Below are 12,407 nucleotides of genomic sequence, written 5' to 3'. Positions count from 1 at the left end.
GTGGAACTATCAAATTAATAAGACATCTAATAAAAGAGGAAATCCAGTGAAACGCGCAACATTTGGGTCATCGATCCTGTCAAGCACCCTTGATACAACCCCAATTTCAAATAACTGGTGAAAGGTATTTACCTGCTGATCTGCTCCAGCTCCACTGGGATTTAGTTCTGCTACTCCTTCATTTTCACTTGGTAAAACAATTTCTGGAATTTCAACTGGTGTCGTTGCAGTGAGTAAATCACTTGGATTTTCTTCAAGTAGTTGTTTGATATGAGTCTTACAACGTCTACAGATAACTAAGTAAAACAATTCCAGCCACTGGTTAAGATCCTTACTGTTTGATTACTTAGACACAAAAATAAACTTACGTGTTCCAAATGGTATTAGTCTTCGAGTTGTAGAGTAAATAAATTCAGACTCTTTACTGGTGATACCACGATCTCCTTTTGCATTACCAGTCTTATGTCCTGCTATATCACTAGGGATAGGACAGTTTTTTCTACCACACCTCCAGCCAACTCCACTGTTATTACGGTGTGACGGACAAATAGTCAGAGTGTCGTGGCGCTCGAGCTCTTCCTTTTTGAAAATTCCTGTACAAAAGAAATAATACTTTTTCATTCCCTGGAATTAAAATAAACATTCACATACTGCACTGTTTAAAAATCGAAAAACACTTACCAGCTCTGCAAAGCAACAACTTTTGCTCGCTGTTGATTGCGACATCAAAAGTGTTACAGAATCGTAGATGAGAGGTGACGTCTTTCTTACAATCTTTTAAAGCGATGCACTCCACATCTTTCGGGTATTTCCAGTGTGGCCCACACGGGGTACTAGATTCGATCAAAGACGAATAGCCACACTGAGCCATTGCATGCCCTTCAGTAACGTTGTTTCGTTGACCTGACGACAGTACTAGTTGCCCTTGTAATGTGATATCCAGGAAAACAATATGCTAATGAAACTCATCAGAACAAAGTCCATTCTTCGGTTGTCGCATACGAAAGGATGTAGCAAAACGGCAAATGCTCTCATTTCATTAAAAAATGATATGTTAGGTTCTTTTTGAAAAGATTATCTGAAATACTAGTGGATTAACAATCTAAGGTTGTCCCGTAACCCGCAACGTGATATTGTGTTACAGCGTGACCATCTACACGTGTGGCTACTTGACCTTTTACGGTCAAATATATTCATATATCTCTCTGTTATACTCAGAAATGCCTCTTAAAAGTAAAAAGGAGTCGTTTTCTTGTGTTTTGTTTTGTTTTGTTTTGTTTTTTTGTTTTTTGTTTTGCAAGAAATAAACCATAAAATAAAGACCGTCATGCTCGGTTCATTATATATTCATTTATTCATGAACTCACGAATGCTGTAAATAGTCCTAGCGTCTTTAGTTCTGGAAGTTAGAGAATTAACGGGCCAAAAACGATACTTGGTACGATGAAAGCCCAATGATAGGGCTTTCAAAGAATATTAAAATTTATGTGGAAAAAAATATACTCTCTTCAATATAGCGTCGCAAACTAACCTCAATTTTAGGCTCGAAGCTTATCGCTCCTAGTTGGTGGAAGTTGATGGCAGAGATCTTAGCTTGAATTCAACAGATGTCAAAGTGATTTACATCTTTGGAAACAAGAAATGATGAACAATGTACGGACAAAATTTCAATGCCATAGGATTTTTCCTTAGAGCACGAGCACTCCCTAAACATGCCTAATTTTATGGAAATAGAGTCGCCGGAAAATGACTGTCGGCGGTTCTTTTCAACTTTCGCGAATTTTGAAAAAAATAAAAATCGCCAGACTTTTTGGACATGCATTTCGAAGACTACCCACCCAAAGGTATCTTTTGGTAAAATAAAATGGAATTTGATTTTTTGGTTTTGTCCGGCGATTCTCGACCCTTACTGACATTCGCTCTTAAATGATGTCAGTTGCTCTCAAAATCAAAAGATTCATTAATCTACTACTTTTAACTATTATATTGAAAAGTATTTGTACACTGGTGTTTCGTTTTGGTACTGTTTCGGTGTTTCGGTGTTTCGGGGTTTAGCAACACCCCATTTTTTATGTCTGCATAACAACGGATAATTGAAAACTATTGCATTTTGGCTTTTCTTTCATGGATCTATGGGACGATTCTTGTGTTCATATGCCAATCAGGTCCTTTTAAGGCCGACTACTAGGCACCTCTTAGAGCGTCTTGTTATATTGTGGTGTACAACACCTTATACAATCCAATATGGTATTGCATCCATTAACTGACCAATTCCATATGTAATTGATAACAGAGAATTGGATAGATGTATCCAAGAACAGACAATTCCACAATTCTTTGGTACATCTATACAATTCCTTATAAAATTGCAATATGGAATTAGATAGACTTTCCTCCTGTGAAATGAATTCTTATTTTTTTTGTGATGTTAATCTGAAAATTTCTTTTCAGGTCAAGTATACAATTATTACATATCAAAAGGTAAATAATTTGATCAAATTTGCTCTTAATAATAATTTATCAATTTTACAATGCTAATGAACATGTACATGAGTAATTAAAATATTTTGGAATCCATAAATCATTTTTATAGCTTTTTCAAACTTCTCATGCACAGCTGAGTCAACACAGTTCATAATTTCCAATACATACTTTCTTGATTTAGAATTTGTATATAGTATTACTTTTTAATGTCCTTGTTCTGGTACTTTAAGTTTTAGAGGATGGAAAGAAACGTAATTCACCACCAAAGGTAACTAAGCTCACCTATAGCGAAAAATTAACCTAGCTCCCAACTTGTTTGGTGCACATAATGTGCTACCCTTCTACATGCAATGTTTTTTGATCAACTTCAGGGACATGATGGTTAAGAAATCATAATCAACCAGTGGGTTGCAGTGGCCTACGACATTGGCTTTTACATTGGTAAAGTTGTAGCAATGTCATCAGAAACTGAAATCCTTATATCTCTTTAAAAAAAGAAAAGCCAAGGACATTACTGCTGGCCAAAGGTCAAGTACAACGATAAAGTAAACCCAAAATTTCTCTTTTGTTGTAACCTAGATATGCAAAAGGTTGGGGCTTACTTTTTCATTGCCAATGATGAATCATTGGCCAACCTTTATGAGGACTATAATTCCAAGTACATAATCAATAATGAGTGATAAGGAGTTTTTGTTTAGTATATTAAGGGGGTTCGTGTTACCCATTACTATTCCTTATTAAGGCCCAGTTCAGACGTCAAACTTTTGCCACGTTGAATCTAATTGTCTCTCTTTACAAATGCTGTTTTCCTTGAAACTAGTAGAAGTATGTATGCCAGATTGAACACAAACTTTATCCTTGCTCTAAGCAAAAGAGCTAATGTCTTATTTATTATAAGTAGTTTGTTGTACTTTCATGGCCTCTGGAATTAAAGGCAATTAGATTCGACTCGGCAAAAGTTATATGTCTGAACCACTGGGCCCAAGTCTTAATTTAACTCATTGATCCCCAGCCATGAGAAGGGAACTGCATATTTAACCAAACACACACTTAATTTTTAATTTTCTATGAATTATCTTAATGTTACAGTTCACATTTCAAAAAAAGGGGTTTGATAATACGTACATTAAGACTGATATAACATTAATATATATGGCATGCAATTTTTGAAACATAATCAAATTTCACTAATTGACAAATTGAATCAAGGATTTGTACGAATATGCTTTTATTTAAAAGCATGTACTGTAAATTTCAAATTGTAGTTCTCAACCAGATGTAAATTTCAAATTATTGAATGTAAATATATAGATATAGTTTGAATGCAATTATTTAATGAACTTCTATGATGTACACACTTTTCTAATTTTAATCAAGCAGTGGCAAGTTCTACAATAAACTGTTTTATGGGTTTACGAGAAAATGCTTATGTTTAGTTATGATCAGCCAATGGCACATAAGAAAAAAAGCATCCCATATGCAGTCGCAATGGTAAGTGTGTATTTTCAGATAAATTTTTCTACTAGATTTTTTCAACTTATGACCACTAAGTTAAAAAATCATGGTTTTATTATAATTATCATAGATTAAGAATCCATTCTGTTAATGTTCATGGATTATTTATGCCATTTTAATGGGCCAAAAGTTTTTCTCATGCTACTCTATTGTCTCATAAAAAATCAGGCTCACATTAATTTCATAGCCATTAATATGCCATAAATATGCCATGAATGTTTTCATGGGCCCCATTAAAAACCTCATATTAATGATAAAATCATGGTATTTTAATGGGTCATGAATTGAGCTCACCATTAAAAAACCATGAACAATTAACCCATGAAAAAAAGAGTTGTTTATTTCATGGTTTTTTCATAGCCATTAAAAAACCATCAAAAAAAATCGGCCATCTAATTTTCATGGTATTCTTCATGGTTATTTCATGGGAATCTTTGACAAAGGGGATTTTAGTGCTGGGCCTATGGGCACAATACATTTCTTTTTGGTGAGTTAGGTATGATCGGAATTTAGTGTTAACGAATGCCATTGGTGGACCTCGTCATGATTGACATTGGTGAAACATGACGTGAAAATGCACGTTGAGATCTGTCAGATCAGGACACGGAGGAGTTGAAAGAGGTTGAACATATGTGGTTTTCGTGGCAAGAGTGCCTTGATCCAACTTACTTTAAACTTAATTTTGTAGTATTCTAAGCAGATAATTAGAAACTGGAGCTAAATTAGAAACTTTAAGTGCGATTTTTGTTTTTTGATACAACAAAAGATTGTAAATGGAGGCCAGGAATTTCTACTGCGTCATTGTTGTAATCTAGTACTCGCACGAGTTTTATATTATTTTATTAGCTAGAAAAATTATATTTGGTTTGAATAGCAAAACATATTTATTTCTAGTCGAATATTTTTATGACAAAAACGTATTTCATGCCGAATGGGGGCGGGACAGGAATTTCTACCGCGTCATTGATATCAAATATTACTGAACCCTATTGGTATTTACTAAAACAAGGAACGACCTTAAACCACCTGAAACCACCTAAAACGACCTAAAACGACCTGAAACCACCTGAAACCACCTGAAACGACCTGAAACCACCTGAAACCATCTTGAAACCACCTGAAACCAGCCAAAACATTGAATCTCCAGTTTGTCGTCCACTGTGTATTTTATTGACTTTTATCGATCGATAGAGTGTTTGTTTTTCTTGGAAGGGAAGTACACATGAAAATGCAATTGGTCGTATCCGTGATTGGTCCATATTGAACACGTGCTGGCCTGCAGGGATAGTGGACCTCCTAGACACTTTATTTTAGTCTGATACTATATCAAGTTTCTGTTCTTTGTTTGTGTTTAAGTTATTATGAATGATCATTATTAATAATAATTTTCAAAGTTATTAATAAGATTAACTTCAGGATATGAATTAAAACTTACAAAAAAAAAGTGAATATATTTTATGTTTCTTCCTTTTGTTAAACAACATGAATTTGTGTATTATTTTGACATGAGAAACTAGCAAACCCTGTATGATATACAGTATATATACCAATAATGGACTTGGGTTATGTAAAATGTACTCTTTTAACTTTTGTTGCTTCTTTCCTGATCCAAGCCCTCAGTGGTTTTAGGGATGCAAATGTGGCAACTTTGTTAAGGTTTCGTTCACCTACTTTCTTCAAAAGATTATTCTCCTCGTGAGCCCAATATGTAATTGTAGTGTTAGCTATCATGTGATCAATCACCATTTTCACTACATGTAGAAGAAGATTATTTCTTTCAATTAGAAATACATTAGAATACTTTTCTTCGGGTAGATATGATCGTAGAAATGTTACAGCTGCCCCTGTAATAGCCATTTGGAAATTGGTTTGCAATAAATGATCTGCAGTGGTTGCTGTTAGTGGACTCCTGCTTCCTGCAACTCTTGTTTTGATCTCTAGCAAATATGCTGGTCTGATGCCATCAGGGCTTCCACCATATTTGTTATCATCGGGATGACTAAAGTAGCCACAAATACTAACATGCACACCAGTGGATGTTTCAAAAGCCTCTCTGGCCTCATTTTCAGATTTATGTCCCCTAGCAAAACTCTGGAATTGTTTTGGTTTCACTTTGCATGGATCAATGTTGTTGGTAATACAAGTTAGTATGTGGAGGCGCTCTTTTTCTCCTGAAAGACCAATTAGATTACCAATTGAGTTACAAGTAACCTTTCCAATTCTTAAGTCCAGCCATTCCTTAGGAGTTTGTTCAACAGCATGGTAATTGTATCCAAATGGTCTTAATCTTGGGCATTTAGGAATAGATAAGTATAAAACATCTGGCTCTTTTAATTCTTTTTTGCAATCTACATCATTTTTATTTTTACTATTTGCTATTATTGTCTGCAGCATTTCCACCTTTTGTTTTATTCATGGGTGCTCATAAATGGGTTTTTGCTCAGTGTCAATGGTATCATGTATATCACTGAAATTACCAGTAGTTGTTCCAGTGTCAACATCAGCATTTGTTTGCAGTGGCACATGCCAGATATCCTTATGCTGGGTAAATTTGGGCTTTAGGATTGCTGGATCAAACAAGCCAGGTACATAATTATGATCTTCTAGAGCCTGCTTCACTCTGTAGTGGTAGTTGTAACTAAGTTGGCCAAATAAACCAGAATTTAACCCGTTTTTTCAGTGTAGTGTAAACATGATTCTCTATGTTTATTTGGGTTCCCTTGATACCTGTTTCAATTTTAGATACAATGTCATTGATATCTCTTTTCATCCAATCACTGAAATCCATTGAAGTTTCATTAATTGCTTGAACCTTGTTTACTTTCCTTTTGGTGCGTAAGTTACCTGCCTTTTTTCTTGAAGATATTAAGTTTCTGAAGTGAGATATAGGAAGGTGAAATAACCGAGTTTGGATTGAGGTAGTTCTGCCTCTCCTGTGCCACTTCTGCAATTTCTGAGTACAAGTGAGGGAAAGAAACTTTGTACCAGTCTTTGAAAAGTGCTCAAGGTATAATAAAATGCAATTTACATGACAACATATTCCAGATACACCAACTGCACATTCGCAATGTCCCTGGGATGGTTTGCCATTTCTAAAGAGAATGACAGCTGGCATCGTTATGCCATTTCTGAAACTTTTATGAATGTTTGCCTTAACAAAAAATTTACTTCCATCTTTTAAAACTTTTGTTTTCACTCCTCTGCTGTTGAACATCCTAAGCGCTTTTCGATACTGTCCTTCACTGCCCTGACGTTTAAGCTTTTGGTAGCGCTGAACAACATCTTCTGAGACCTATGTGGTATAAAGATATAGACTGATGTAACAACTGTACGATGCAAACGACTGGGTTTCCAGAAACTTCAAATGCCAACGAAAGAAAAGCGAAATACACATACCTTAGGGTAAAAAGAAGTATCAGAGAGCCACTGTGCTTCTGGTGGAGGATATCACTCTTGGATAGCCTTGTCTTGAACTTGAATATGTTTGTTTGCTTCTCGATAAGTTTATCTAACAATTCCGGATTTTTCTTCAATCTGCATACCCTTTTTGATCGCTCTTCCTTTGTTCTCGCTACACTTATAAACCGTAATTCACTCAAGCATTTCTTTTTCTTCCAACCTTTGGGGTCTTCCTTTGCTATTCTCTCTCTCAGATTCTTTAAAGAAATAGGTTTCTTATCTTCAACTAACTTTTCCACCAGCTGCGCCATATTGAATATATGCGAGGGAAAATCACTTCCGTCCGGAAAATTTAATACTAGAGCCCAGTCTCTCTCGGCTTGAAATCCGGCAATAATTTACATAAAAGACTACTCACACGAGTTTTATATTAGTTTATTTATAGATCCTTTCACGGTTTCCGACGCCATATTTTTTGGGGGGCAAATTTACTAAGAAGCGTAGGGGAAAAAATTCGTTTTTCGTTTTTCGAGCAGAGTTTCCTTTACCTTCCCCCGAGCGAGAGAAAGGAAAGAGTCTTCTCTTCTTGCTCGCAGGGTATTCTGAGGTAAATTTTCGAGACCAAACTTTTTCTGTAGATGGAGAATCCTATGTTCAATGTTTTGTGTGGTGTTTTTGAGCTGATGGAGCCACCATAACACTGGTTCTCAGAGAGACTGAGGCTTGCTTTGGGGTTTGCGACCAACCAAGACTCGTTTATGCTGGTTCAATTTGACCGTTAAAAAAATTTTCTACCAGCATTACAAAATATTCTATTTTAGTCAAACCGAATCCACGGACTATATCCCAAATAGTCTTCTACTCTATTCAAAGTATCCAATGTGCCCAGCACATTTGACACGTTTTCCCGTGTCAAAACTTGTTATGGATTTTTTATGCTTATATAGGGGCATAACCCTATTAAAATGTCATGAAAATGCCATTAGAAACCTTTTGTGAATTTCCCATGAATATTTTCACATGATTTTCATGGGTTTCGAGTTAGTAGTGTCGTGATCTTGCTAGTTTGGACAGAATTAAGGAATTGATCTGTTTTAAAAAGCCATCAAGCATCGAGCCAACAAACTCTAATTTGTTACCGGTTATTTCCTCTAAAACCAGCTCTAGATTCCGTAATTCGGCTTTTTCTCACCAAATCTGACGCTTTTTATCCAGTGTCTCTCGATAGCAAACTTCATTTCGACCGCTGTCTTATTCCAAAACTTCCCACCTCTTTCGCTGTCATGGGAGCCCAATGGGAGCAAGATTTAGCTTTGTTAAATCATTCGCGCCCTTTGCGTTGCATTGAGAGTTCGCCGCCATGTTGCTATTATTTAGTTTAACAGAGAGCAAAACGCATAGCAACTGGCCATCGTGAATGGAGCAAAGTATGCCGCCAGAAAGGGATTACTGAATCAGAAAACGCTATCAAAAGAGAGCAGCCAAAAAAACCTTGAATAGCAGCCGTGACACACGCCATAGCAGATGCAAACATGAAATGCAAGCAGATTATGAACTGAATGAAGAGTTCAACACTCAACATTTACAGTCCATAGTAATTGGCATCATAACCCCAGAACGAAAGGACAAAGCATTCGCCACTATAGACGTCAAACTTCTAGATTAAAAGCATAAGCATACACAGTTGAAAGCAAAACTAGACACCGGTGCGCAAGCAAACATTTTGCCAATAAGATTATACCAAAGCATATTCCTGCAGAACGTTGGGAAGGATGGCGAATCAAAACACAACGCTCTGAAGCGATCCAGCACCATACTCACAGCATACGGCGGAACACGGATAGAGCAATTAAGCACTTGCGATATAGAGTGCAGCTACAAAGGCATGAACACGACCGCGCTATTCTATGTCATTGAGGCGCCCGGTCAAGCGATTCTTGGATTACCAACAGCGCTAGATTTCAAGTTGATATCTTTGAACTGTTCTATTGAACACCAGAGCGAAGGAACAACAACTCAACACAACAAAGCAGGGTCAAACGATTAAAAAAAAACACAATACAGCAAAGAACAATTACTAAAACAATACCCCGAATGTTTTGACGGCATTGGGAAGTTTCAAGGGGAATATCACATAACCCTAGACCCAAACGTAGACCCTGTCATACACCCACCCAGGCGAGTGCCTATAAGCCTAAAGGACGACATCAAACGTGAACTAGATGATGTGGTCACTCAAGAAATCATCACCAAGGTACGTGAAGGGGAGCCAATGCCTAGACCCAAAAGATTTGAATTCTGCCATACAAAGAGACCACCTCGTCACACCTACTCTAGAGGAAATCTTGCCAAAGCTGAGTGGATCAAAGTACTTTAAAGTACAAAGTACTAAGATATTTGGATGTTGGCCTAGACACGCCATAGAGTTACATTACCACTTTCAATTCCCCTTTTGGCCACTATAGGTTGAGACGAATGCCCTTTGGACTGAGAATGTCGCATGTCGTTTTCCAAGGCATGAATGTGCAGACATTTGAGGGTTGTGACGGTATGATTGGCATTGTAGAAGACATCGTGGTTTACTGAAAAACAAAGCCAAAGCATGACGTCCACCTAAAGGCAATGGTCGAGAAATGGAAAGAAACAGGTCTGAAACTAAATCCAGACAACATCAAACAAAGCAAGATAAAGTAGTATGGCATCATCTGCAATGAGAACAGTATCCAACCCGACCCCACAAAGGTATCAGCGCTGAAGCAGAAGAGAGAACCGGTCGATCGCCACCAACTGCAAATGTTCCTTGGATTAGCCACCAAACGTGGCTACAACGAATGTTATTTGGATTGCAACCATACGATATCACTATCAGATATATACAAGGAAAAGAGAAGATGTTGGCTGATGTGCTCTCACGACTATTCCCAAAAGAGAACTTTCCGACTGAGAAGGAGAAGATACAGGTGCACAAGATCTATCCCCAGTTTAGCAAACAGATGATTGAAAGGATAAGAGTTTACACAGACACAGATCAAGAGCTAACCTGGCTAAAGCAAATGGTGTACGAAGGTTGGCCAACAACAATTTAGCAAGTGTCAAGCCTGTTAAAGCCATACTGGTCCTTCACAGATGAAATCACCATTGAAAATGGCATCCTAACCAAAGGACCGAGAATCATAATCCCTTCCACTATACACTATGCAGAAAGAAACTCTGGACAAATTACATGCTAGTCACCAATTAGCAGAAAAAACAAGCTCCGAGCGAGATCAGCAGTATACTGGAGAAATATGAACGATGACATTGACAAACTTACCCGATAATACCGAACATGCCAAGAATTTCTACCAAGCAACCCAAAACAACCGCTTCTACAAAGTGAGATACCACCAAGACCATGACGCACAGTTGATACTGACTTATTCTACATCAACGACTCTGAATACCTACTCGTAGCAGACTACTACTCGAAATATCCCTTCATAAAAAAGATCTATAGAGGCAAGAGTAGCATCAAGCAAGTCATCAAGTTAACAAAACAGAAATTCAGCAAAGGAGTTTCGAGAGTCGTAAGATTAGACAACAGGCCCCACTACAACAGTGCTATACCAGCATGTTTTGGTTTTTTTTCCAGGATTTTGGGAACCTTTACTTCAATTACATTTCTACATGACAATAAAAGGTAACAATATATTTGGTACAAAGGTAAATGAAAATTCTAATAATATATGTATATACAATTTCATTTTTTTTCACCTACTGGTATTTGCATTATTCTGCATCCTAGATGTGTCAGTGGATCAACCTTTTTCTTGCCTTGGCGAAAAAGCGTAAGGGCTAATGTAACGCCATACATGCATGTAGCAGCTTACCATTTACAAGACGCAATGGCAAAATTTAAGAATATCAAGCAATTCAGTGGTCAGGGTAGATATATGCAAATTTTTAACATCTCAAATTTTTACATTATTTTTTGTTATTGCAATCCAAACTTCAGTTGAATGTAAAAGTTGAAGTTGGATCCAACAATGTTGGGAGTTGTTGGCCACAAAATGTTGGGTCCGTTCAAACGGGCCTTCAGCGAATTTTTATGCTTAATTTAGCAGTCCCTTGTGAAGGTCTAGGGTTGGCTAAAGCTAGACATAATTATTGAGTTGGAGATGTGGACTGGTTTTTGAGTTTGTGGCCTTCCAACATTTAAAATAATCGAGCCTAGCGACAAATCATGCAGAATTTTTGGCTATTCCCTCTACGGCGTGCGCCAGCCTCCTTTGACATTGCACTGCTAAAAGTTTGGATTAATTTTTCACAATAATAATTCATGCTGTCAACAATTTTTTTAATCTGGTTATAGGAATTGTGGACAAGTTACATGATGTTGATGTTGATAATGTTGTCGCAGGTAACGTAAATATATTAGGCCTAAGGCAAACGGCGTGCCAGATCAATACAAAATTTTCGATTATAAAGTATAATAGGGCGGCATCCTTTGAATAAGTTCGACTCAGACCCCGTTTACACTAGAGTAAATGTTTCCGGATACAAAGTTGTTTCCGGATTCGCGTACAAGCGTGTACGAAAGTTTACGGATTCGTACCAAAATATATTCACGAAGAATAATGCTAAATACTCTTAAAATGAGATTTGGATATGCAAAAAGCCTAACAGAGGACTTGTGCTCAAGGCGAAGATTTGAAACTTTGGAAATGTCGCTATGGGATTCAAAGAAAATCCATTGCCTGACTCGGGAATTCCAGTCTAAATTTCAATTGAAAAACCGATATCTACAATTAAATTTCAGGTGTCGAGAAAAACAATGATGTTGCCAGAAGTATTGTTTTAAGAAAATCGAACAACTGGGACAGTCTAGCAGAAGTATTAAAGGCCAAATATAGGATGCAGCAGCTAGGGACCAGGGAAAGAAGAAAAAGGACATACACAAAAAGAAATACAGATTTTTGGTCTGTTGGGAAATCAAAACTAGCCAAAAAATAAAGAGAGGTTTGTTTCAG

General features: G+C 37.0%; 1 pseudogene; it reads right to left on the bottom strand.

The window, feature by feature from the left end:
• Window positions 1-5,562: 5,562 nt before the first annotated feature.
• On the bottom strand, window positions 5,563-7,709 carry LOC148910495 (uncharacterized; annotated as a pseudogene).
• Window positions 7,710-12,407: the final 4,698 nt, after the last annotated feature.

The sequence above is a fragment of the Actinia tenebrosa genome, unplaced genomic scaffold, assembly GCF_029948245.1.
Source record: "Actinia tenebrosa isolate PJP-AT-01 unplaced genomic scaffold, QUT_ActTen_1.0 PGA_scaffold16__25_contigs__length_10494907, whole genome shotgun sequence".
NCBI classification, from domain to species: domain Eukaryota; kingdom Metazoa; phylum Cnidaria; class Anthozoa; order Actiniaria; family Actiniidae; genus Actinia; species Actinia tenebrosa.
This window is presented reverse-complemented; position numbering and strand designations above follow the sequence as displayed.